The sequence below is a fragment of the Cygnus atratus genome, chromosome 5, assembly GCF_013377495.2.
Source record: "Cygnus atratus isolate AKBS03 ecotype Queensland, Australia chromosome 5, CAtr_DNAZoo_HiC_assembly, whole genome shotgun sequence".
Classification (NCBI taxonomy): Eukaryota; Metazoa; Chordata; class Aves; order Anseriformes; family Anatidae; genus Cygnus; species Cygnus atratus.
The window spans coordinates 6,486,957-6,512,696 of NC_066366.1; the positions used below are offsets into that span (position 1 = coordinate 6,486,957).

Below are 25,740 nucleotides of genomic sequence, written 5' to 3' on the forward strand. Positions count from 1 at the left end.
GCATCCTTTCACATGGCACAAGTGGAGAGGGCTGGGATGCACACAGTTTCAGACAAGATCACTCTGGTTAGCATAAACACATTTTCTTGCTGCTGCACATTTGAGGTAATTCCCAGGTGCAGGCAGTGAAGGATCAACAGGTCTGAGTAGCACAACAGGCAGCCCAGTTAGCTGGGGACTGGCTCCACCACAGTGATTTGTTTGCAGCCTCCTTGTCTAGGGAGTTCAAACCCGAAAAGATTTAGCACCACGCAAGCGACTATTAAATTCTCTTCTCTGATCTAGGACTTGAACATTGCCTTCTGGGAATGAAGGAAACCATAAACAGAGATGTTAAAAATACTACTGCTAACTTCACAAACTGGTAAGGAGGGGTTCCTGTCTTTGCAGTGGTTCTGTGATTCTAAGGTTCATGTACTGTGTCATCACGTTTTGTGGGTGACCTCCAATGCAAAGGTGTGTTGTTATAAATTTAAGTCTGAAATGAGCTGACCTGTTTAATTAGGATGTCTATAGAGTTTAATGAAACAATTTAGTGCTTTGGTCTTTTTTCCCTGCAAAACAACCCCGATTCCTCACAACAGAGATATCTAAACGTACATTGCAATTTGAGACCGACGAGCACTGGGTCACCTTCCATGCACAGGTCTTGTGCACCAGAGCTGCTGGGATCCTGCTCTGAAAGATCCTGCTGGTAATGGGAAATGGGCAGCTCTTGTTTCCGCATCGACAAGACCCAATTATCTTTAGAAAATAACTAAGTTATTATTTAAGCACTAATATTTTCCTTTGGAGCCCTTGAGAGAGGATATTGTTGTTCAGGAGAATAAGGCTGTGGAGCAGATTTGGCTGGCAGGCAGCTCTGGCGTCACGCAGTCCAGCCCCTCTGCATCAGGCAGGATCAGCCAGAGCAGGCTGCTCGGGGCCATGTCCAGGCGGGTTTGAAATCTCTCGAACGATGGAGACTCCACAGCCTCTCCAGGTGCTTCAGTTTGAGTGTTTGACCACCCTTACAGCAAAAAAAAAAAAAAAAAATTGTTTTGTTTTGTTTTTTTTTGCTAAGCAGAATGATACTGAAGGGGGAAATTTAGCACAATAAATAAGCTGAGGTGGTAAACTACTCTTTTATGATAGGATACCATGAAATTCAGCAAAGAATGATCTCTACAGAGCTCCTGAATGACCCTGTAGGAACATGCAAAGCGCTCTGCTGAGCTGTAGAGGTTTTTAAAGCACTGATTCCATCCTTCTAAAATTTTATGGGAGTATTCTCCTGGGGTTTTTCCCAGAAATCCAGGTCAAGAGCAGTGTTCATCTATGGCTCACTCTAAACCTTAAAACTAACTGGGGTAGGTACTACGTAATGTCTGCAAATTGCATGCTTCTCCACAGCATATTCTGCAGTTGAACAGTTGCCTTGATCAGCATTAGTGTTACCGCTGGAAGCACTGCAGGAAATATTCAGATTTCTGTTTGACCCAAAAAAATAAAACCCTAACCTTAGCATAGCAAATTGTCACTGCAGAATTGTTCCTTACGAAGCAGACATTTTCCAAATAGACATAAAGCTATTTGTTGCACATTAATAGACCTTCAGAAATGGCTTGATGAGAGCTTTTGATGCATCAGGAAGCTTGATCAGTCAGGGGCAACCAAAATCACAGCTGCATTTGTGGTGCCTGCTCGAGTCACTTCCACCACAAAAGCCACAGGAGAACCAGTTCCAAGCAGAGAAGGACAGCGTTCCTGTTCCTCTGTTTATTGCACCAGTGGCTGAGTCATCATAGCCTCAACAAATATTCTGTAATTAGAGTTGTTCATTTTAACAATACTAAACAGCTCCAGGGAAAAAGCCATAAATATTTATTAACATTTCAAGATTTAAACACTTTTGCCACACCATATCCTGACAGTTATCCTCCTTGGCAGCTTTCATTCCCCTCTAAGAAGAGAGCTAGTGTTCTGGAGCCTTCTCATACAGCATTATGCGTCACAGCCAACTGAAGACTAACATCTTGCCTACAGCTTTGATGTAGACAAAGCCAATGTTACAGGAGATGATGTATCATAGGCATTACTGGTGGCAGCTCCTGTACCTGAGGTCACTGAATTCTGTCCATAATGCTCTGTTTTCACTTCCTTGTATGTCTGATGAACTGCAATATTTAAGAGGAGGTTTTATAAATAGATTGTTCTTAAATCAAATTTGGAGATACTGGAAAGTAGCATTTCAATAAAACATTAAATTAAAAAAGAAATACAATCAGGGAGGAATTTTTCTATCTTGTTCTCCCAAAAATTACTGCAGCTCTTTCTTTGACAAATATAAGCATACAGATGCTTTGGAGTAGGGGTGTGAAATACAGAAATGGAGCTGTCTTACTGTCAAAATGTCTTTTACTATCCCTATGAATAACCAGCCAAATCTACCCATTACAAGCCTCTGAAGAATATCACAGTTCACTCCTAAAGACCTGCTAGAATTCAGCACTGTTGGCAAAACTCCCTCTTCCCAACACATATTCAAAATTAGGCCTTACATTTCTCAAACTAGACATTCAGAAAAACAGAACCCCCCAATTTTGGTTTAAATGATTTGCATTAGCATCACGAGCAATGCTAATCATGAGCTTTATCTCTCATGTTCACCCTTTATGTTCTAAAGCACAAAGCCTATCTCAACTGTCTCGTCCCAGGAGACCTTTCCTTTCTGCAATTCATTGCCCACAGCAGAAAACCTTTTCCGAATTCAGCAAGAGCTGAGGCAGTGGTCTCGTAGATAACAACTTCCTTCATTTCACAGCCCTGGCTCATTCCTAGCCCTTGATCCAGTCTTGACCAAATTTGATAAAAGCCTTCAAGGGCTCAAAAAATAAATTAAAAAAAGAGACTGTGAAATTGAAGACCATCTTTAATGTATATATTACAGCATTACAGACAGAACTGAGGTTAAAAAGACAGCCTTAGCCTACCTCTTTTCCAGATTTCTGCACCCTCACTGCTATTTCAGTGCTGCTACTCTGATTATGCACTAATAAAACAACAGCAACACCAGCTTGCCCCTGCTGCCAAGTGCTTCTTAAGTCTGAATCTTGTTCATTAAGGTAATGGCATTTGTTCTGTCCCAATATATGACCATAAAGGGACAGGTGAATCATAGAAGGGAAAAAATTAACTGTACAGTTGTAATACATGAATATATCACTTCACATTTTATAACCCTACTGGTCAGGCCACTATGAATTTCATAGGCAGTACACATAATAAGCAATCTACCAAACAAATAAGCCTATGCTAAACTACTAAATAGAGAACAACCCTTATTTACTCCCACACATAACATCAAAAAAAAATACTTCTTTCACGTTAAATAAAACGCCAATTTCTAGGAGACAAGAAATAGAAGCTTTTAAGACAGAACTAGTTAAACAATTTATTTCACAATTTGTAATTCTGTCTGATAACACTAGGACATAAGAGAGAAAAAAAGAGACTTATCCAAGCAGCTATTAAAAATTTGATACCTTGGCTATAATTAGTGCAGTTTACTGCGAGCTGTAAATAGTACTGATTACAATTGCAACTTAAAGTCCAGTCACCTCACCACTTAATTATCAACATAAATAGTTTAAGAGTGTTTCACCTATTTTATTTCTATAACAGGGAATTCCACTAGATATGCAAATAAGACAATAATTAGTAAAGCATGATGTACTGTTGTAGCATTAAGACCAAAGTGGAGGGCTGTTACCAGCAATTCAATAAAACAGCAGCATATAGGCTTCTCCTATCTTGTTCAGCAGTATTCTAATCTTCTTCTTTTCAGGCAATTAACAGCAAACAAATTAAATAGCTTTACAGTATACTTATTTCACCTGTGGCATGGAAGGCACAGCATGTTTGGTAGGGAGCCCAGGCGCTGCGATCAATGCCTTGATCCTGCCTGCGATGCAAAACCCAATGGATGCTGCAGGGCAGGTGCTTTGTGTCTCCACCCCAGCTGCCTGACAGCTTCATGGAAGCCAGAGCAAACACAGGACCAGGCATTCAGACAGAAAAACGGCCAGGTACGTATCAGATTTGGATTCCCTAGCATGACAAAACGTTAAAAATAGTAACACTACCAATGTACACTTTAAGGCTTTAGTGTAAACATCTTGTATCATAAATGGTGCTAATAACACAGCAACTGCACTGAAGATGAGAAAAATTAACACTGCAAAAAATCTGTAAGAGATTTTATAGCAGTATTCAGAAATGAATCCATTAAAGATGCAATAGCTTTAATGATTAGTGTTATACTACATATGATTTTCCATTTTGATTTGGATGAGCTTATTATACCAGGCTTATTCATTCTAGTATCTGCCACAGCACTGTTACAAACAGTTGTGTTTTTTCCTATTAATTTCATTAAATTACCGTCAGTGCTATAAGTAATAACATGCTGATTCCATTTCACTGCTGACAGAAACTGCCCAACGTATCTTGTTTGGTACCTAGATTTAAACCACACTTATTTGGTCTAAAAGCACTGAAAGCCCCAGCATTGCTTATGTTTCCTGAGGGCAAGTCTCAGCCTGCCTTCACTACATGTTTTACTGTACCCTATTCAAAGTTCAGGAGTGTCCCAAAAATTAGAAATGCACGACAAATAGCATTTAGGGAAAGGCATTTGATTAAAAAATATATCAGCCTGTCAGAACAGAAGGCTTACTGGTAGCCTCCACAGGAAGAACACCTACCCTGGGCTCAACGTGTTGCCTGTGCATATCATTTTTTCCTGGAGACTCCTTCTGTATGTGTCCTAACAGACTGCTGGGCCTCAGGCAGAGGGTCTCAATCTGTCCAGTCTGCCCCTGCTTCATGACCAACTCATGCGGTGAAGGGCAGCCTCCCCTGGGGCTCCAGAGCCTGAGGCCCAGGCACCGCGCTAGGCCTGGGCACTCCCCTGTGCTCAGGCACATACAGACGGCGCCATTTCTTTCAGCCCATCTCAACAACTCACTTTTTTCAGGTTGTTCCTAGAGGACCTGCCTGTGCTCTCTTTCCTTTATGTTTGCACAATAATGATTAGAAAATAATCCAAAGGCACTGAGTTTGGTTCCTGTGATCTCAATCATGTCATACAATTTCAACATTTATGGAAAAGATTAACGAAGAGATGTCCCGTGCAGTTCCCTAAAATAAACTGACTGTACTTTCTGACAGAAAAAGTGGAAGACAGACATTTTCTCACTCGCCAAAGAAAACATCACTAGGGAAAAGGGAGCAAAAAACTATTTATTGGTGCCAGAAGTTAAGATGCTCACGTTTTATTCTCGAACACCTGATTTAGAAAATATGTGAAGTGGATAGCACAAAATACACCGAGTCCTTCAGGAATTTGACTTTGAAGAGAAGAGGAAGACTACTCAAAATTAAACACAAGTCAGCGAAGAAGGCTTTGCACCAACACCAGCAGACTGAATGAGACACAGAAGCAATACAAGCTGCCGGGAAACGGCTACATTTTAGTGGGGCATTTGCACGGCAACTGCTGCTAAGGAGACTGGTTTAGAGAGAGAGAATAAATAAATGTTAGTAAACGAATATAGTCAGTAATGATGCTCTATTCACTACCACGATCACTTCCATGAATGACAATTTGTGATTTTAAAAATCTGCCCATCTTCAGGCTGAAGAATTTTAATAGATTTCTGCCTTGTGGAGCAAATGTCGTCACCCAAGAACGACGATGGTGATGGAGACATATACAGAGTCGAGTAGACAGGAATAAACAGAGTATTTGCTGCCTGCCTTGACCCCCTGGATTTGGGGGTAATGTTTTCTCAATTTTGTCAAGTTTTGCAAAATAATCTTTGGAAAGGGCAGAACTGTGCAATTACTTTCAGATATTCTGCTCCGCTGCAGTCACTGGCATTTTCACTGAGCAGATGCCTAACACAACCATGCACAGAGGAAATAAACGGTAGTTTAGAAGGTAAGCAAACTCTGGAAAAGTGAAGGAGCAATACGATGTGGTAAATACCCTAATAACATGAAGAAACACCACAGCCAGCTCAATCTAATATCCTAGATCAGTCTTGTGAATGCATCCACTAGCCAATGCAGAACAGCCTTGCTTAGAGAAGGATCAAGCTTCTCATTGCAGGGTTAAAGGAAAACCTACGTTGACACACACTGACCAAGGAGAAAAGCACTCTTCTACATATTCATCTTCATTTACAACAGCAGTCTCAGTATAAGCAACCTGCGTGAAGCAGTGTGGGTGGCTCTGAAGTCAAACGCAAATCAAGAGTGAATACAAATCTGAGGAGATAAAGACATGTAAAGGGCTCATTTCCATTTCTTTCATGTATTATGAAATTGTAGCGATTGTTAATCCATGAACATAAACCATGGAGTCAGGCACATCATATCAGGCCAAATATTCACATAAAACAACAGCTGTAAAGCTACCACCTTCAGATAAACAGCGGATGATGGCCTTACAGAAACACTGGGAAAAAAGGAGGGACGTAAGGAAATACATGTACTTACATGCCAGCAATACTTTTACATAAAAGCAAATACAGCATTTACTTAATACACCAGCCCATCACAGTTACCAAAATGTTCACTTCTGTATGCAAGAGCAATACACTGGGGCACACAGATGGGACACGGGTTCTTCTTACCTGCAGCAGAGGGCTTGTGAGGTCAGAGAGGAAAAAGGAAGCAGCCGTCCCTGCTCACAGGGCAGTCTGAAGGATCCCAGCCTATTACACCAACACTGGCTAACTACTGCAAAACAAATGCTGCTTTGTGCCAACTGTTCTTCGGTCTTTACTATTAGCATCGTAACGGGCTGCTGCTGTTTGTAATTAACACTGAAGACACATGCAGATACTTTGAGCTGAAGAAAAACTACTAAAAGAATAACCTGCAGTACACAACCTTGCACGTAAGGTCTCAGAAGCCTGCACAGCTGACAAAACAAACACTAAATGAATGCAGCGCTGGGAACGATTCAGCATGAGGGCCTCCAGGGCAGATTCACAAACGATGCACAGAAGGGCCTCGCAAGCCTGGCAGGAGCTGCCAGCTATGTAGCTGCCAAACACCTACTCGCTCCAGCAGCCACCAGTCCCTCGAAAAGGCAATGCAGTTTCTATGCCGAAATTATTCCGCTGTCCTTGCTGGCCGCCTGTGCAACTGTAGGCACTCCAGTGCCTTTGTAACTCCAGCCCATCGGCGCTGGGTACCTGTTGTCTCACTGAAACTTACTGAGCACTGGCGGCTGAAGTGCCTACGGTACTTTTAAAATCGAGCCTCAGAGGTCCTTGGGTGCTTTGGGGTATTTTTCCTCTGGACTTTGGCAAAAGGACAAAAAGGACAACTGTGAAGAGAAACGGGCTTTTGTAAAATCTCAATTTAAAGCCCATGAAAGCACTCATGTAAATCTGATTTGCAATGTTATTCCCACTAATGAGTAGCATTACTCCAGTATCCAAACATCTAACATCAGGACACACAGAGTAACACTGTGGGTTACTGCATCAGTTTGCTGTATGGAGAGAATTACACGGAAACTCCAGCAAATTCATAAAAGGAACAAGATCTTACTGGCACCCTCCTTTTCCCTCTTGCGGCAACCCAAGCACCTTCACAAGCCCTGCCCTGCTGCCAGGCAGAGACGAGCAGGTCCTGATTTCATCCCAGAGGCAGCGCCTGGGATGGGCGAGGGACTGAAGCTTCCAAGAGCCTGAGCTGCTATTTATTTTTGAGCCATTTTTGCAAGCTCCCACTGGAACATATCTCTCTTTTTGCACCAAAGTTTATGCTAATTTCATTTTGCTTTAATATAAAATCTTAAAGCTTACAGGCTGCCCAAATCATACTTCGTTATAATATAAGTCACTGATCTGAAAACTACACATAGCAGTGTGTCCTCTTTCTTTCTCTCTCCAAAGAAAAGGCTGAGCACAAGTGATCCGCATCACCTCTTTATGGGGTTAACCCACAAACTTAATGTCAGTTAGCAATTTCTGAATTATCCCTCAGAGAAAAAAAAAAAAAAAAACTTATTTCCAGAATGATGTTGAGTGTTTGACAGCACCACAAGATATTTTGGAAGACAGAATTTAATTTCGTGTCTTTTCTAAATATGTGCACTGTGGTGTTTTGTGTGTTTGTTTTCTTTTTAACAGAATGTCAATAGCATTGTGGAGAACTGCCAAACAGTTTCAGTTACTGCTGTAGTGATAAATACAGGACTCAGCACATGCTGAGGATGTGCAGAACAATGCACATGACATAGCAGAGGACTATTGCATGTATATATGTGTTCGTATAAACAAGACTGCGTGCCGACAGGATTCCTGTTTCAAAGAGGAAAAGCCTGGAGAACTAGGCCTGACTTTTTAAGAGCTCATTTTTATTTCTTGGTACCTTCTGCTTGCTGAATGAATCAACACCTGTAATTATAATGTCTTTCAAATTGCACTAACAGCAGTTCCATGGACGTGATGATCTGTGTCTTTTTTTGGTTTGTTTGTTTTTTTATGGTTTTCTATCCTTAAGCCCAGAACCAGCTGAAGGCTTCCAACCTCACACCACAGGAAAAAAATCTTCCTGCCAGGGTCAGGGCCAGCATCCTCCCACCATGCTAAGACTGGTGGTGGGACAGGGGCTGCTGGGGAGGAGGCTGCTCTTGGCTTAATGGCAACAATGCCCACCTTGCGCTTCAGAGGGCTCTGATATTTGCCATTTAGTTGAGCACTCGTGGCTGCCTTGCTGCCCTGGCAGACCCATTACACTTGGCAGGCATCTGTTTTGTCTCTTCACAGGGCTGCACACCTATGGACTTTGGTTCCCCGCTACCACAGGAAGCCCAGCTCCCACAGCGCCATCAAAAACTTTATCACCTCTTCTCACCCAGCTCTCAGCGCTGCCAGCTTCCACCACCAGGGCCTTTGGGCCCCAGAGCCCCACAGCTGTACCCCAAAAGGCCCTTCCCACATGTTCGGACTGAAGGCCACTACCTGCACCCTAGACCACTGCTTCCAAAACCCAGGAGCATCGGGACACAGCGGGTAAAGGCAGAGCGTCTGCCATCAGCTCTCCTTCCCCTTTGCAGTGACAGCTTCATATGAAAGCAGGGAGAACATGACATGGCCGACAGCTCGATCTCTGTCGAATCTGATGACAATCAGCCAGAGGATTAACAAGTTACGAGGGAGGGCTGTACCGTTTTCAGACTTTCAAACAGACTGATAAAAGAAGGGCAGACAAAGTCAATTGATTTCATTTTGTTCTGCTGGGAAAGCAACCAGAATATTAAAAAATGTTCGCTAGAGTTTCTTGTAAATTAACTTTCAAATTGTATTGAAAATGGATGCGTTCATGAAATCCCACGGAGGTAAATAACACTATTTTTGATAAAGATTTGTGGGAGCACCGTCACGCAGCGAACTGAGTAAGGGAGCAATGTGCACCAGGGGCCTTCGGGAGGGCTCTGGGACACATCCCTGGTGCCTTCTGTGCACCACAATCGGGGTCAGTGCTCCCACCCATCCTGAACATGTCCTGTGCCAACAACCAAGCAGCAGGATCCAACTGTAACCCAGGAACAAAATGCTACATTTTTTTTGATCGCATTAAAGTCAGAATGAGCTATTAAAAGAAGTTGTAGCAGATGACTGGGTCCCGAAGAACCACAGGCAATACATTCACATGGCAGTTTTGTTTCATAACTTCAGACTTGCTTATTCTTTCTTTGTCTATTCTAATTAGTCCTTGATACGGAATTAATGTAGTAATCAAATTAAATGCTTGGGAAAGTGTACGAGTCAGCTGGCCTGAAAAAAAAAACTATTAAAAACAATTAGGTAAATATCTCAATTTAGAAAGCTTTGAAACGTGTAACATGCCTCTGCCTGAGTAACTGTACAGTGGGGGTGTTGCACTGGGACTACACAGGTTGGTTAAACTGAGTTGGCCAAAGTTAACTTAAAATGGAGACTAAAAATGACATTTTACACTGAGATTAACCAAGAAAACACAACCATGGGTAGAGATGTAAATCACAGTCAGGTGCACAGCTGCTTTCTTTCTCCTCTGGATTTACAGGGAGACAACTACCACCTGACAACTATTTCACAATAAATATGTAAAGAAATAAAAAGGTGTAGGTCTTCAATACAGCACAAGTCACAAACGTATTGCTAACTCAGCATTGGTGGTGCTCCTACACTTCAGGAAGTTTTGCAAGCAAAATGCGCACTAACTTGGGCTTGAATATAAATACTGCTGTCACTGCAGTGAGTACAAATGCTAGTTAAAGCAAATTAGTTCGTTACAGGTAATGATATGAAAGTGTGCAAAATGTTCTCACTTAGAGCTTCTGTGAGCAGGCACCGTGCATCGAGGCACAACCACACAGGAGGAACCGTGGACGGGACACCCTGAGACACTCGCCCGCCCCATTAGCAACAACCAAGGACCTGGCAGGCCCCACAAATGCCCAGCCAGTGTGACAGCAGGGGTACGTCGCAGGCACGTTTAAAGGCTCTACATGAACCAGCACACCCCGCTGCGGCAGCTATCACCTGTTTGTGGCTCCCAGTCTTGCGTTGGTCTGTGTGAGCCCTGGCACGTGGCTGCTGCCCAGATGTGCAGGGCAGGCACACGGCACAGCTACACAAAGCTGAATCCGGCCCCTGCGGGAGCTGGGGCTCACCCCTTTGCCTCGGTGCCCTCTGCAAGGGGGTGCTCTGCCCAAGGACACCTGCCTCACTGCACGGCACACCAGTGCCACCCCAGGAAAACCATAGACTAGAGATGTTAGCTGCAGCTTTAGGCACGAGCCCTGCTAGGAAAGAGATGTTACCCTTCTTTGCTCATCAGTGAGATCACATTCTCCTTTTAGCCATGTAAATTATCAAGGGTGCAGTGGTAATATTCCTAAAAAGCGGTTTCACTAAGGAGACTGTGGCATCAGCTAAAATGGTAATCCTTCAGTGGTTTACAAAAATAAATGCCAATATTGTCACCGAGAAGAGCAGTGAGTTAACAAATATCATATCTACCCAAACAACCTACCATTTATTTAAGCGGAAACAGATTTTAAGATAGCACAGGTAACTTCAATAGCTTACGACTTATTTATCACTTATTTAGCTTCAAAATTATTCCTTATTGTACTTTGTTTACTTTGTCCTAGCCACTGAAGGGCTCAGCAGATTACTTCTCCAGCACAACTTGTTACGCGCCTTAAAATGGCAACCTTAATCTATATAAACATAGGATTTAGGAGAGCATCTATTCCTTCAATGCCCTGTGTAACAGCTACACCCATCTCCTTGGCTGTCACTGGAGTCCAAGCTGTTGACTACACGTCCAAACAGTCCCCTGCCTCAGCATGACTCTCCCGGAACTTAACGGGAAGAAGAGCAATCACCCGTGCTTCAGACGCAGCTGGCAGATCAGAGCCTACACACTGCAGGCTGAACCCACATCTGCGGAGGTCACTGCAGCTTCTCCCTTTGCCTTCCACGTGGGCAGGATGGAAACGGATCTGAGAGCTAAAATAAGCAGACACCCAGGGCTATGACAAATTAGCTATGGAAACACCTGAAGAACTGAAACAATTCAACATCAATACAGTGAATTTAAGCTGGCTGCAAAGACGTAGAGGAATTTTCTGCGTGCACAAGCAGATAGCATTAATTTCAGCAATAACTGCCTACAAAGAAAATTTTAGAATCAAATTAGTAGTTAAGTAACTATAGAAATTATACAGGAAGATTTCTTTGATCGGACAGTTGTAATAATAGCCCCAGAAATGTATCCTACATAGACTCTGTACAATACACTACATTATCGCAGCCTACAGTTAATATTGATGAAAACAAATTGCATCCCCAGAATATCTTCCTGTGAGATTATCTCTTTGGGGTAATTTTAATTATCTGCCTTATACTGAAAATATTGGATATATCAAAATATCTGATAAAATTTGAATATTCCATACTTTATTATCTCAGTCCTGTTACAATTATCTATTACTTTTAATTCGTCGCTGATTTTTAAAATGAGCTATTGGCTTTTCAACAAAATATGCGCCGCACAGACAGTTCATCAATGTGGTTCAGAGCTCGGCAGTATGGTGGAGGACCGTAGACTAATTTCAGATAAGCATTATATGTGCTTCCCTTTGAGCATTCAAGGAGTTTCATTAATTGCAGCGGCTGGCTTGGGGCCCTTTAGAGGACAAAAAGGAGACCAGTATTGAAATGTCGTTCCACACACAGTCTCCTACGTAGGACACTGACCCCACACTGCAAAAAGAAGGAAGCCAAAGTCGTCTGGAAAGGAGATCAAACTGGCTGAGATCTCTGCGACCTCACCCACACGAACAGCAGCAGCAGCAGCGTTTCCTTCGGCCCCAACTAGACCAGGGTTTTCACCAGCCTATCCTCAACTCCCAGCCAAAGTCCTGCAAGAAACAACCGGCAAGCTACTTGACACAGAATAATAGTAAACCAGTTGGCAGCACCTGGGAGCCGAACGCAGGGGGCCTGCTTTGCAGTTTCTCTACATACACTGCTACTTCCCCAAGCAGAAAATCATCACCTCGCGGTCTCACTGAGCACACTGAAAACCTGAAAGATTTTTCTCTGAGGTCTAGTTCTAATACAGCCCTAATACCCTACCTCTTTAGGTGCACTCAAGGAATACAGTCTTAATAGCATTCACCTAGCATCCCGTTACTGCCCGAAATATCTACAAAGGAAAGAGTATCGGTCAGATTTGCAACTGGAAAGCCTATTCAACTCAGTATGCTTGTCCTCTCCTGTTTACCCAATCCCTAATTGCCTCCTCTCTAAATCTATATCTCTCAAACTCATTCATATGCACGGCTTTCAGCACTTGCCTTGATAGATCGGTCCCAAATTTCAACCTCACCTGCACTTCATGGAAAGCAGTTAGTTCTGTCTCGGTCCCTAATTTCCTTCTACTTCCCTTTGTTTTACGCCATGCCCCTTAAGCAGCATGAAGGTTGCTCCCTCCATAGGTTTCAGACGGGATGTTCAGTGGCTTCCCCAGGAGCTCGGGGCAGCTCCTGCAGCACCTCTTGCAAGAACAGCAGAGGCAGGAGGAGCCCCTGGGCACCCATACAGAGACACAAGACACACTGCTCTCTGAAGAAGCTGGCGTGAGGACAGAACAGCAGGCGCGAGGCACCTGCAGAGGATCAGCCCACAGTTCGTGAGAGGTCTCCCCCTGCCCTGAGGAGCCCCTTCTTGGGATGCAAGTGAGCTTCCAGGTACCTCGGTGGCTGCTGACAAACCACTGCCCTCAGCAGCATCCCCTAAGCCCAAGCAACGTTTCATTTTTCAGGAGTTTATTTTCCATGCATCTTCTTACAGGTTATATTCTTTTAGTACTAGTTGTCCAAATTTTGGGCATTCTGGTTGTCCACACAGGAGCGCAGGAAATGCCACGCTGAGCACCCAAGAGCATCCGTCCCATCTCCATCAGTCAGCACAGCCAGGCTTTACAGAAGAGCGCACCAGAACCTGCGTTGTGGTGGTTCTTGAAACACCCCCCTTTCTGTGCCCAGAAGCTCTACAACCACAGGCAGTCTGAAGAAGCGTTGACTGGTTTTGAATCAGGCTTTTTTTTCAGTTGTTGATTGCCCCCTTATTCCCCCTGGTGTTAGGGGACAAAGCAAACAAAGCCCAGGATTTATCTTTGTTCTGTAATACCGTAACATTTAAACAGGGCAAATGGGAACTGTCCAATGGACATTTTGATATCGCTGCTAGATGATGGACTGAATTAGTAGAGAAAAGATTTGATTAATGAAGAACAAAAAGAGGATAGAATAATTAATGTCCAGGAACACATTTTTATGGACAATGAATCACTTCACATTAATTTTATATTTCTATCAGGCTACAAGCTTGATCTACTGGTCTGAGATTTCAATGAGGCATTTGACTTCATATCTCACATTTTGATTAATAAAATATAAATGAATACGATGCATATGCAGTACATTTAAAATGATTAAATCGAGCAGCAATGCTTCTAGCAGACTCCCACGGGATCGATTCTCAGCCTTGCACTATTCAACATTTTTATCAGTAACCTGGAGGAAGTAAAAACCCTCTCCGACCAAAGTTCACAGGTTACAGACTGGGAAAGAAATGAATAATGAATAATGAATCAGGCAGGCAGATGCAGTCAAGTGTCGGATCACACATCTGGAAATAAAGACTACAGACCAATTTCATGGGATAAGTGTCTATGAAGGGGAACAGCGATGAAGGGTTAGGTCCACCAAGCAGACTGCCGCTTCCACAAGTAGCTGTAGCTTCAGGGGCTGTTCATCTCGCTTCTCTCGATTATACCCAAGTCTGCGGTACAGACTTACTCTAAAAAAATAAATCTTGCAAGCAGATGCGAGTAATCAGATCAATGGGAACTCCTGCAGGAGTGACCTTAGTTCATTACGATAAAGGACACCTGACACTGATGAGGGCTCTCAATGAACCGGGGATACTGGGCCAGCTCTGGAGGCTGCAGTTCCAGAGGGATGTCAGACTGGAAAGACTTCAAAGAGGAGTCAGGAGAATGACAAAAGATCTGGAAAATACAGAATCACAGAATATCCTGACTTGGAAGGAACCCACAGGAATCATCAAGTCCAGCTCCTGGCTCCACACAGAAACACCCAAAATTCAGACCACGTGTCTGAGAGCGCTGTCCAAACACTTCTTGAGCTCCAGCAGCTCAGTGCTGTGACCTCTGCCCTGGGGAGCCCGTCCCAGTGCCCGACCACCCTCCCAGTGAAGAACCTTTTCCTAACACCCAGAATGAACTTCCGTCTCGTATGCGTTTGGCTGAGCCATCTGACTGAGCTCAAAGCGAAAGGCATGGCTTGATCACGGTGTGCAAGCAGCTGTACTTGGAGCAGGGATCTCAGAGCCCTTCAGTCTGGTAAATAAGACAGCTGGAAAATGAAGTGGGACTTATTCAGTATAGAAATAAGATAATTTCCAGACATGACAGTAACATCCTTTACTAGTAATTGTTGTGAACTACCCAGCCCCTGAAAACATTAATTAGGATTGTATAGTCTTTTAAAGATTATTCTCTATCCAGAGCTGCTACACTTGTGCATCAGTCACTATAAAATGGCAAATCTTAAGGTCCATCATATGCAGAAAACAAATTCAACAATGTCAGTGATTCCTTTCTGACCTAACTGCGTTTATTAATACTTTACTTGCTGACCTAAACCTTTAACTGATACAGTTTTCGCCATGTTCCACACTCCTCCTTATGGCTTACCAGCTCCCATCTCTGATTTTCACTGCTCTTGTGGATATGAAATGACCAGAGGAAATGCTGTACATGCTCAGGAACGACCCAAGTTGGTTAGCAGGATTTTTACATATGGCTTCTCAGCAACACAGAAAGATGTCTCAGAGCAACTGGTAACTGACACAGTGGTAAAATTCCTTTTGAAATGCACTCAATATTTTCATATTAATTATGTAACAGGAGTCCATAAGTATTTTATAGGTATTTCATTAGGCAAAGAAAACAAAAGGTAGGTATGGAAAGTAATGCTTTTTTAATAGCTGTAAATTCACAAACAGCACCCCATAAAAAGTTTAATCGATGCTCACCCCCTTGACTTGCCTAGCAAACAATTACTGCCTGCAGCCAATTTAGAGCCCAAGAATATGGTTTCACACTGTGATGCATAGGAATGTACACACAAAATGTTAAATTATTTTCTACGGCAAGCAAAACTTTTGATTATTAAATAGCAATGAATTTTGGATACTGAACTGATACTGATGCAAGCATAGGGAAATATATTTATGAGTTCAGCAGGCTGCGGCTTTGAAAACATCTCTGTTACTGAACACTGTGAAAAACCTGGGCAATTACATTTATTGCCTGCCAGTCAACAATGGACAATTTTTCAAGCCGACTTATGTGAATATCTAATTCAATGAATATATTTAGTTAAAAAAAAAAAAGGTTTGAGACTTTTTGAGTCGGTGAGCATCGAGGACTTCAGACAAAAGTAGCTGAGAACACCAAGTTGCTACAAGGATCAGGTCTGGATTGGCCTTACAATCATTCCTCCAAGATGTTTTACCACAAGATCAGAGAAGCATATTTAAAACTACAGTATTATGGAAAACCAGACCAGAAAATGCTAAATAAAACAGAAACCATCAGTTTTAAGGATTCTTAAAACTAACCCTAAACATTTCAGCTTAAAGACCCCATATCGAAGACAAAACTGCAATGACAGAGAACTGTAAAAATGCACTCCCTTTCTTAGCCAGCCATGACCCTTACAAAAATCCAGTCTTTCATCACTGATACATTCATCGGCCAAAGCTACTCATAAGATTAAAAGAAAACTACGTAAAGAAAACCAGGCAAGCCTGAAATGGTTTCTTTTCAATCAGCTTTTCAAAACTTCAGTGGCAAGCAACATAACATCATCTAAGTCATTTTTATTATTTTCAAAACAAAGAACAGCTGTTTGGTAACAATCTGTTCCCAAGGATAAACTTCAGTTTTTCAACTCTTTTCTTGTCATTTTTACATTGGTTGCCAACACATTTTAGTGGCCTCAGTTATTTCATTGTTTTATAGCTACTACAGAAAATAAATGCAACATCTTTGTTTCCATCTCTTTGGAATGTCTTCTGACATTTTAATTTGCATAAATTTCAATGTTTAGCCTTTCCTTTGACTTGCACACTTAAAAAATCTGTACCTTAGCATTTGTGAGTCAAACAGATTTATAAAAGAATCTTCTTGTATTACCCTAGCTAGCAACTATGTGAGGTTGAACTTACAAAATCTGTACCTCTCAAACACGCCGTTTAATTAAAGACTTTTTATTTACTGGCGTGTAAGACACTACAGTGAAATCATCGTATCACTAAACAATACAGTAACGCAGGACAGTTCTGATGCTTTTTTTATTAACTGATATACAAATGGATTTTGATTCGTATTAGCTTGCTTCAGGAATTTTTTTGGTCACCACCCCACTGCACAAGCACTTGGGAAAACACTGCGTATGATCAGTACGTAGATCATGCAGACAGAATTTCCTAGACAGCAGCCAAAATCACTGCATACGGGTTTTTGGTCATTATAAAGAAAATGTATACATATGCATGGAATACAGGAGGAATGTCAGGAGCAGACCTACTGCAGCTGTACCAACTGATGGATCAAGCCTGATTATAATACCCGAAAACGGGAGTGTTTGGCCACAATATTTACGTTCTTTATCTTGCACAGTCTTTCCTCTACTTTCTCCCATGTATTCTTCATATTCAAAGACAGTATGAATCAGCTGGGGTATCTCCCTTAAAAGAGCAACACTGGCACACTGCTAACAGGTGATGTGCGACACAACAGACAAGGTACCGTAGGTAGTTTCAGATCTACAGCAACGTGGGTAGGAGAAAACGTGGAAACAGGCACTGCCTTCTAAGTCTGAATCTTTATTCTTTCCAGCTTCGCACATCTTTCATTTTTAATTCCTTCCTCCTGCTTGCAGAATCCAGAAAAGGATTTTCACTGATTTAACCTCAGAATCAGACTGACGCAGTATGTGTGTGCTACATTTTGCTATACACACTACTACCTCGTAGAAGTAATTGTTTAAACACTATTAACAATAATCTCTTTTCACCCCGAAGTAGCCCATACTAGGCACATGTTAAAACTTCCCACTTTCCGTGCTAACTCCTCCTTTCAGAAGAGAGAAGTCAAACTGTGTCACCTGCAGCTGCTGTCGAGGCCCTCACAGGTCCCAGGTATGTTGGAGCTGCACCTCAGCCGCCCATGGGCATCAGATGCTGCTCTAGTTTTAAGAACATGACTGGCCCTTCCTTCTTCTTGTGGCAACAATTATGAGATGCAAGTGTGCCCTTCATGTCCTGTCTTACATGTTTAGAACTACCACTAATCAAAGTGGTTGGATCAAAGCCTGGACTTCTCTCTTATTCGCTTCTTTCTCAATTCCAGATCATTTCACTTTTGTCCTTTGTCGTAGGCCTTTTCACAGAATCATGTAGGTTGGAAGAGACCTCCAAGATCACCCAGTCCAACCTCTGTCCTAACACTAACAAGACCTCCACTAAACCACATCACTAAGGGCTACATCTAAACGTCTTTTAAAGACCTCCACGGATGGTGACTCAAGCACTTCCCTGGGCAGCCCATTCCAATGCCTAACAACCCTTTCAGTAAAGAAGTTCTTCCTAATATCCAACCTAAACCTCCCCTGGCGCAACTTTAGCCCATTCCCCCTCGTCCTGTCACCAGGCATGTGGGAGAATAGACCAACCCCCACCTCTCTACAGCCTCCTTTAAGGTACCTATAGAGAGCGATGAGGTCTCCCCTGAGCCTCCTCTTCTCCAGGCTGAACAGCCCCAGCTCCCTCAGCCGCTCCTCGTAAGACTTGTTCTCCAGACCCCACACCAGCTTCGTTGCCCTTCTCTGGACTCTTTCGAGCACCTCCATGTCCTTCTTGTAGCGAGGGGCCCAAAACTGAACACAGCACTCGAGGTGCGGCCTCACCAGAGCCGAGTACAGGGGGACAATCACTTCCCTAGACCTGCTGGCCACACTGCTTCTTATACAGGCCAGGATGCTGTTGGCCTTCTTGGCCACCTGAGCACACTGCTGGCTCATATTCAGCTGCCTATCAACCAATACTCCCAGGTCCTTCTCGGCCAGGCAGCTTTCCAACCACTCATCTCCCAGCCTGTAGTGTTGCTTGGGGTTGTTGTGCCCCAGGTGCAGGACCCGGCACTTGGCCTTGTTGAACTTCATACAGTTGACCTCAGCCCATCGCTCCAGCCTATCCAGATCCTCCTGCAGAGCCTTCCTGCCCTCGAGCAGATCGACACATGCACCTAACTTGGTGTCATCTGCAAACTTACTGAGGGTGCACTTGATGCCCTCATCCAGGTCATTGATAAAGATATTAAAGAGGACCGGCCCCAGGACTGAGCCCTAGGGGACTCCACTAGTAACCGGCCTCCAACTGGATGTGGCTCCATTCACCACAACTCTTTGGGCCCGGCCATCCAGCCAGTTTTTAACCCAACGAAGTGTACTCCAGTCCAAGCCACAAGCAGACAGTTTCTTGAGGAGAATGTTGTGGGAAACAGTGTCAAAAGCCTTACTGAAGTCAAGGTAGACCACATCCACAGCCTTCCCCTCATCCACCAGGCGCGTCACTTTGTCATAGAAGGAGATCAGGTTCGTCAAGCAGGACCTGCCTTTCATAAACTCATGCTGACTGGGCCTGATCGCCTGGTTGCCCTGCAAGTGCCGCGTGATGACATTCAAGATAATCTGCTCCATGAGCTTCCCTGGCACCGAGGTCAAACTAACAGGCCTATAGTTCCCCGGGTCTACCCTCCGGCCCTTCTTGTAGATGGGCGTCACATTTGCTAGCCGCCAGTCGACTGGGACCTCTCCTGATAGCCAGGACTGCCGATAAATGATGGAAAGCGGCTTGGCCAGCTCCTCCGCCAGTTCTTTCAGTACCCTCGGGTGGATCCCATCTGGCCCCATCGACTTGCGTACATCCAAGTGCTGTAGCAGGTCGCCAGCCATTTCCTCGTGGATAGCGAGGGCCACATCTTGTTCCCCATCCCCTTCCACCAGCTCAGGGTACCGGGTATCCAGAGAACAACTGGTCTTGCCGCTAAAGACTGAGTCAAAGAAGGCATTGAGTACCTCAGCCTTTTCCTCATCTTTTGTAACTAAGTTCCCCCCTGCATCCAGTAAAGGATGGAGATTCTCCTTAGTCCTCCTTTTTGTGTTGATGTATTTGTAAAAACGTTTTTTGTTATCTTTAACGGCAGTAGCCAGATTGAGCTCCAGATGAGCCTTTCTAATTCCAGATGGGCCTTTCTAATTTTGTCCCTGCACAGCCTCGCAACATCCTTATAGTCCTCTTGAGTAGCCCACCCTCTTTTCCAAAGATTATAAACCCTCCTTTTTCTCCTAAGCTCGAGCCACAACTCTCTGTTCAGCCAGGCCGGTCTAGTTCCGCGCTGGCTCGTCTTTGGGCACGTGGGGACAGACCGCTCCTGAGCCATTAAGATTTCCTTCTTGAAGAGTGCCCAGCCTTCCTGGACTCCTCTGCCCTTCAGAACCTCCTCCCAAGGGACTCGGCCAACCAGTGTCCTGAACAGCTCAAAGTCAGCCCTCCGGAAGTCCAAGACAGCGGTTTTACTGGTCCCCTTCCTGGCCTCGCCAAGAATAGAGATCTGAACCATTTCGTGGTCACTCTGCCCAAGACAGCTCTCGACCACCACATCTCCCACCAGTCCATCACTGTTTGTGAACAGAAGGTCTAGCGGGGCACCTGCCCTGGTAGGCTCTCTAACCAGCTGCGTCAGGAAGCTATCTTCCATGCTCTCCAGAAACCTCTTAGACTGCTTTCTCTGGGCTGTGTTGTGCTTCCAGGACATGTCTGGGAAGTTGAAGTCCCCCACGAGAACAAGCGCTGACGATTTCGCGGCTTCTGCCAGCTGCCTGTAGAACTCCTCATCTGTCTCCTCATCCTGGTTCGGTGGTCTATAACAGACCCCCACCAGGATGCTTGCCTTGTTGGCCTTCCCTCTGATCCTAACCCATAGAGCCTCAACCTTATCATTCCCAGCCATCAAAACACTCTCTAATATAGAGAGCCACGCCACCACGCCCTCTGTGCTGCCTGTCCCTTCTGAAGAGCCTATAGCCAGACATTGCAGCACTCCAGTCATGGGAGTGGTCCCACCACGTTTCCGTGATGGCAACCAAGTCATAGCCTTCCTGCTGCATGATGGCTTCCAGCTCCCCTTGTTTGTTACCCATGCTGCGTGCATTAGTGTAGATGCACTTCAGCTGGGCCATTGCCTTCTCCCCCGGCCTTGCCATTGTTCCCCCTGGTACAGCTCCAACAAGCCTAATTTCAGCCCCATCCCCTTTCTTTCCTAGTTTAAAGCCCTCTCAATGAGCCCTGCCAGCTCCTGGGTTAGGATCCGTTTTCCCCTTAGAGATAGGGACCCGTCTGCAGTCACCAGGCCAGGTGCCGAGTAAAGCACCCCATGGTCAAAAATCCCAAAATTTCTGTGTTGGCACCAGCCTCTGAGCCACGTGTTAATCAGGTGGGCTTTCCGTGTCCTCTCGGTACCCCTCCCTGCCACTGCAGGGATAGACGAAAACACCACCTGTACTCCCGCTCCATCCACTAACCGTCCCAGTCCCCTAAAGTCCCGTTTGATAGCCTTCAGGCTTCTCTCTTCAATATCCTCACTGCCAGCCTGGACTATCAAAAGAGGGTAGTAGTCAGAGGGGCGAACCAGGTTGGGAAGCTTTCTGGCAACATCCCTGACCCTGGCCCCAGGGAGGCAGCAGACTTCCCTACGGGTAGGGTCAGGTCGGCAAATAGGGCCCTCTGTTCCCCTGAGAAGGGAGTCGCCTACAACGATCACCCTTCTGTCTTTCTTGGTGGAGGCAGCCTTGAGGCGTGGAGTCGGCTTCCTCGCCCTAGGCATCCTCCTGGGTAGACTTTCTACCTCGTCCTCACCCACCGGCCTCTCAAACTCCAGGGCCTCAAATCTGTTATGTAAGGGCACCTGGGAAGGTGGGGCCGGTAGGGGGGGGCATTGCCTGCGAGGTCGAGCAGGGACCTGTTTTTCAAATCTAAAATAAATGGAAGTTAGGTTTAAGGAAGGAGAAGCAGAGATTCTGATGGCTTTTCAACATATCATTTTGCTACTCTCTTGATAAACTCTGAGGATTAATTCTCTGCTGTGGAAAACTCCTGCACTCTTTCAGCTCAAGTATGCCAGTACTTCTTCTCCAATTTTTCTAAAACTCACTCACAGAAGGCACAGCTTGTCTTTTCTTCAGGAAGCTGACCCTTAGCGCTCAAGAGGCAATCTCAGGCACAAAGACCAACTGTGCCACGAACACTACAGCTGCCTTAGCAGCAAACTACGTGTGTGAGATGTACAGAGATTGGTTCTCCTACACCTTGTACTTCCCAATGTTCAATGTCCAAAGCCTCCCAGTGGTATCCCACCTTGCCAGGAGGAAGGCAGCGTTCAGTCCACGGCCCTTAGGGTTACAAGTAAAATGCAAACTAGTTCAGTAAGTGAAGTAGCTCCTTCCTCAGACTCAACAGAAGGGAGTTAAAACAGTAAATAAACACCAAAATGCTTATTATTTTTAATGAAATGTTGACATGTTTGGATGTTGAAGCCTAAATTCATATGCAAATATCATCAGTATTTATTTCAGCAGAAACAACTGTTCCCAAATGACTAAGAAAATGCCAGAAACAAAATTACTCACATTCCCCTTCCCTTTATTCATCAACCTGATCTCAAGCTGGTGTATCAGATTTCAGAAAATACTGCAGTGAAGACTAGAGGCTGTCAGATACCCAGTACATTACTGGATGACTGAACTTGGCTGAAAATAAGATTGCAAATTTCTTCACTAACCACGGGTTTGAAACAAGCAGCAAGCATTCTTTACGGGCAAAATGCAGACACTCTTCAACCTCATCTAAGATTCAGGGTGCTTACCTTAATCTAAAGAGAACAGTTTCATCGAAGTTATTTCAGCATATATGAATTTAAAGTATCTTGTATCTACACAAATCCTAAAAACAGAAATAGTTTTTATGAGCTAACGGGAAATAACTCAGATCCAGGAAAGCAGTGGGAGCATGATAACTCCTGACTGGTGGATGCATGCTTCTGGAGGCCTAATTTTTTCAGCCCACGTGGTAGATGCTTGTATAGTTTTGAATAAAATGAGTCAGAATTTGAAATCCTCCCTGTTCATTTGCCCATCCTTGCAGAAGGCAGGTATCTGCACCTATTTTCTGTCAAGCTAATCAGACAGAACATTAAAAGAGCAACCTGAAATCGCTGGTTTCGTAAAACCTGGGTTTGTATTTCTGGAGAACAGACTTCTGCCTTTCTGTACATCCTTGCCACTGTCCTCCACGCAGAGGTGGATCCAGCAAGCCACCTGTGCCCTGACACGCTCAGGGCCCTCGTCTCTGTGGTACCTCCTTGGGCAACACCAGCACCTGGCCTCCGAGCGCCGTCCCGAGGCGTGCACGGGTGGAGGCGACGATCCTGGTTCTTTTTGCGCAGTTTTGGGCTCTGAGGTAGCTGCCATCCATCGAGACCCCTGGGCCACAGGAGGTGGCGCTGGCAACCTTGCAGCTGGCACGGAGTGCTCTCCGAACCGCTCAGCCAAAGCTCCAGCTGCGAGACGCAGCCACTGCACTGGAGACGTCGTTATTGGGTTTGAAATTACTGTTAATTAAGGTGCGATCTTGCTGTGCTGGTGTTCAGCAAACACACAGGAAGAAACAGACCTTTCCCTGGGAAGTTTACCACTCAGGCTAAACAAGCAAGCACAAAGGATGACTGACAACACAGCAGGCATATTTTAACATTTCCAAACCCTTATTACCCCACTGCAGCCCCTCCAACGAGTTGCTTAAGCTGATGGTCAACACAGCCGTGAGCAGCGTGCCTTCTCTGCCGTGCTCACACAACGGTGTGGTGTGTCTTTGCGGGCTGGGAGATGGTCCTCTGGGAAGAGAGCAGCTTTCCGAGGCTGCCGCTCAAGGCCACGTCCATCGCAGGGGCTGTGGTCACGCCGCGTGGTCACCAGGAGCTGCGCCGGGCCAGGTGATGGAAGGATGCTGCCCTACACCGCGCCGTCGCTCCTTCCTTCTCTGGATCATTGCTTTTCCCTTTCTTCACAGATACATTCAGTTTGTCAAAGTGCTGCTTAACCCAAGGCTTTGCATTCGTTAGTCTGCAACATGCCTGCAATCGCAGTCATCTACTTCTGATCACGGTGGGCACCGTGATTTTATTCTCAGCGCACCCGTGCAACAACCTGAACCCAAACAGAGGTGGCGGTGAAGACATGCTGCAGAAACTAACAATTAACAATTAAAGGCTTCGCTTTTTAGCCTCCATGCCCCGAGTCCCCTGCTTTGTCCTCACACAGCGATACCACACTGGGACATGAACCAAACAAAAGAACAAAATATTTGTCTGTGGGTAGGTATGCACGTACATACAGAACTTTTGCCACACATACAAATATTCCCTGGTGGAGAAAGCTGTAGTAAAAATGGGGTGGAACAAATGCTCTTCCTATCGCTTAAAGCATCACCTAACGCTACTTGGACTCCATGGCAGTAGACCTGCTATATGAGCCATTCACATGACAGTAGCAGGCACAGAAATCAGTAAAAGCATATTTTTGTAAGAGAAATACAGACTTACATGCAGCCTGGCCTATGCAAGCATGCAGAAGTTGACCTTCCCAGACAAAATTAATGTTCTTGAATGAAAATCCAGCTACATGTCTTGCCCTGACTCCAGCGGGAGACAGCACTCCCCGTGCTCCGTGTCACTGCAGGACAGAGCTCCTCATGCTGGTCAAATCCCAGTTTGTGCACCATAACAACAATAGCTCCTGATGAACACTGGATAGGACTCGTACAGTTTTACCTGCAATTTCAGCTGCAGCTCTTAAACCCATTAACCACAATGGATTAAGTACCTCAGCACAACCACCTGATTGTCTAAAATGCCCACACAATACCCATCAGTGACGGATTTTTCGCTTTGTCTGCTGCGCCTGCTATTATTGCGGACTTTGGCTTGGTACTGATGCAGCTCCTCACCTTCCCTCCAAGCCGCAGGCCAGGCGGTACCCACAAGCACGTTTTAAAACCTGCTGGATCTCCTATGAGTGAATACACCCAGAAACGGGGCAGCGCTTAATCCCTACAGGCCTGCGAGGGCACAAGCACAGCGCGGGTGCAGGATGAAAATCCCGCTCCTGACACCAGTGCCCCGGTGAGGAGGGACTGCGCTCCCCGTCAGGAGCAGCCCTGCTGTTAAAATTCAGGCAGCAGAGGCCGGCTGCCCCCGCGCGAGGTACATCTCGGTTCGTCGTTCAGCCGCGGGGCAGGAGTCTGTGTGAAATCCAGGCGGACTCGCCGAGCACAGGTGAAAAGCCAGCCAGTGCTGGGGCCGCGGGTCAGCGCGCGGCACGGACACAGACCCGGCCGCAGCACCCACAGGCTCGGGCTGAGGTACGAGGTGTGAGGAACGAGGACGCCAGCTCGGCCAGCTCACACCCTGCCAAGGAGGACCCGTCCTGTATTTCGGCCCTAAAACCGACACGGGATCGCCGCACGTTCCCGTCAGCGGAGCCGCGCTCCCCTCATTCCTGACACCCGGGGCACGAATTAGCCCAGCCGAGCACCGCTGCCGGGCGCCTGCTGCTTCACCACAGCCCCAAGGGGCGCGTTTGGCCCCCGGGCAGCGAGGCCCGGAACGCGAAGCGGAGCCCGGGCGCCTCAGCCACCCCTCGCCCCCCAGCCCCCGAGGCCTCGCCCAGCCGCCCGCTCCTTACCCTGCTCCGCCCGGCCGCCCGGGGCGAGCGCGACGACGGCCGCCAGCAGCACCACGACGGCCCCGGCCAGGCCCGGCCGGCCGCCACCCGACGGCGGGGCGCGGGGCGGCGGCGCGGAGCCGGGCCCCGGGGGATGCGCCCCGCGCCGCCGCGCCATCGCCGCGCCGGGCTCTAGAGCAGGGGCTGCGCCGGCAGCAGCAGCAGCGGGAGGAGGAGGAGGAGCG

At 45.7% G+C, this 25,740-nt stretch overlaps 1 protein-coding gene across 1 annotated transcript in view; it reads right to left on the reverse strand.

Annotated features, from left to right (window-relative positions):
• Window positions 1–25,615, reverse strand: part of KIAA1549L (KIAA1549 like) — a 125,672-nt gene extending 100,057 nt beyond the window's left edge. Inside the window, exon 1 of the mRNA XM_035550330.1 lies at window positions 25,517–25,615. The gene's annotated coding sequence lies outside the window, so the exon portion shown is untranslated. The remainder of the gene's footprint in view (window positions 1–25,516) is intronic.
• Between the last annotated feature and the right edge of the window lie 125 nt (window positions 25,616–25,740).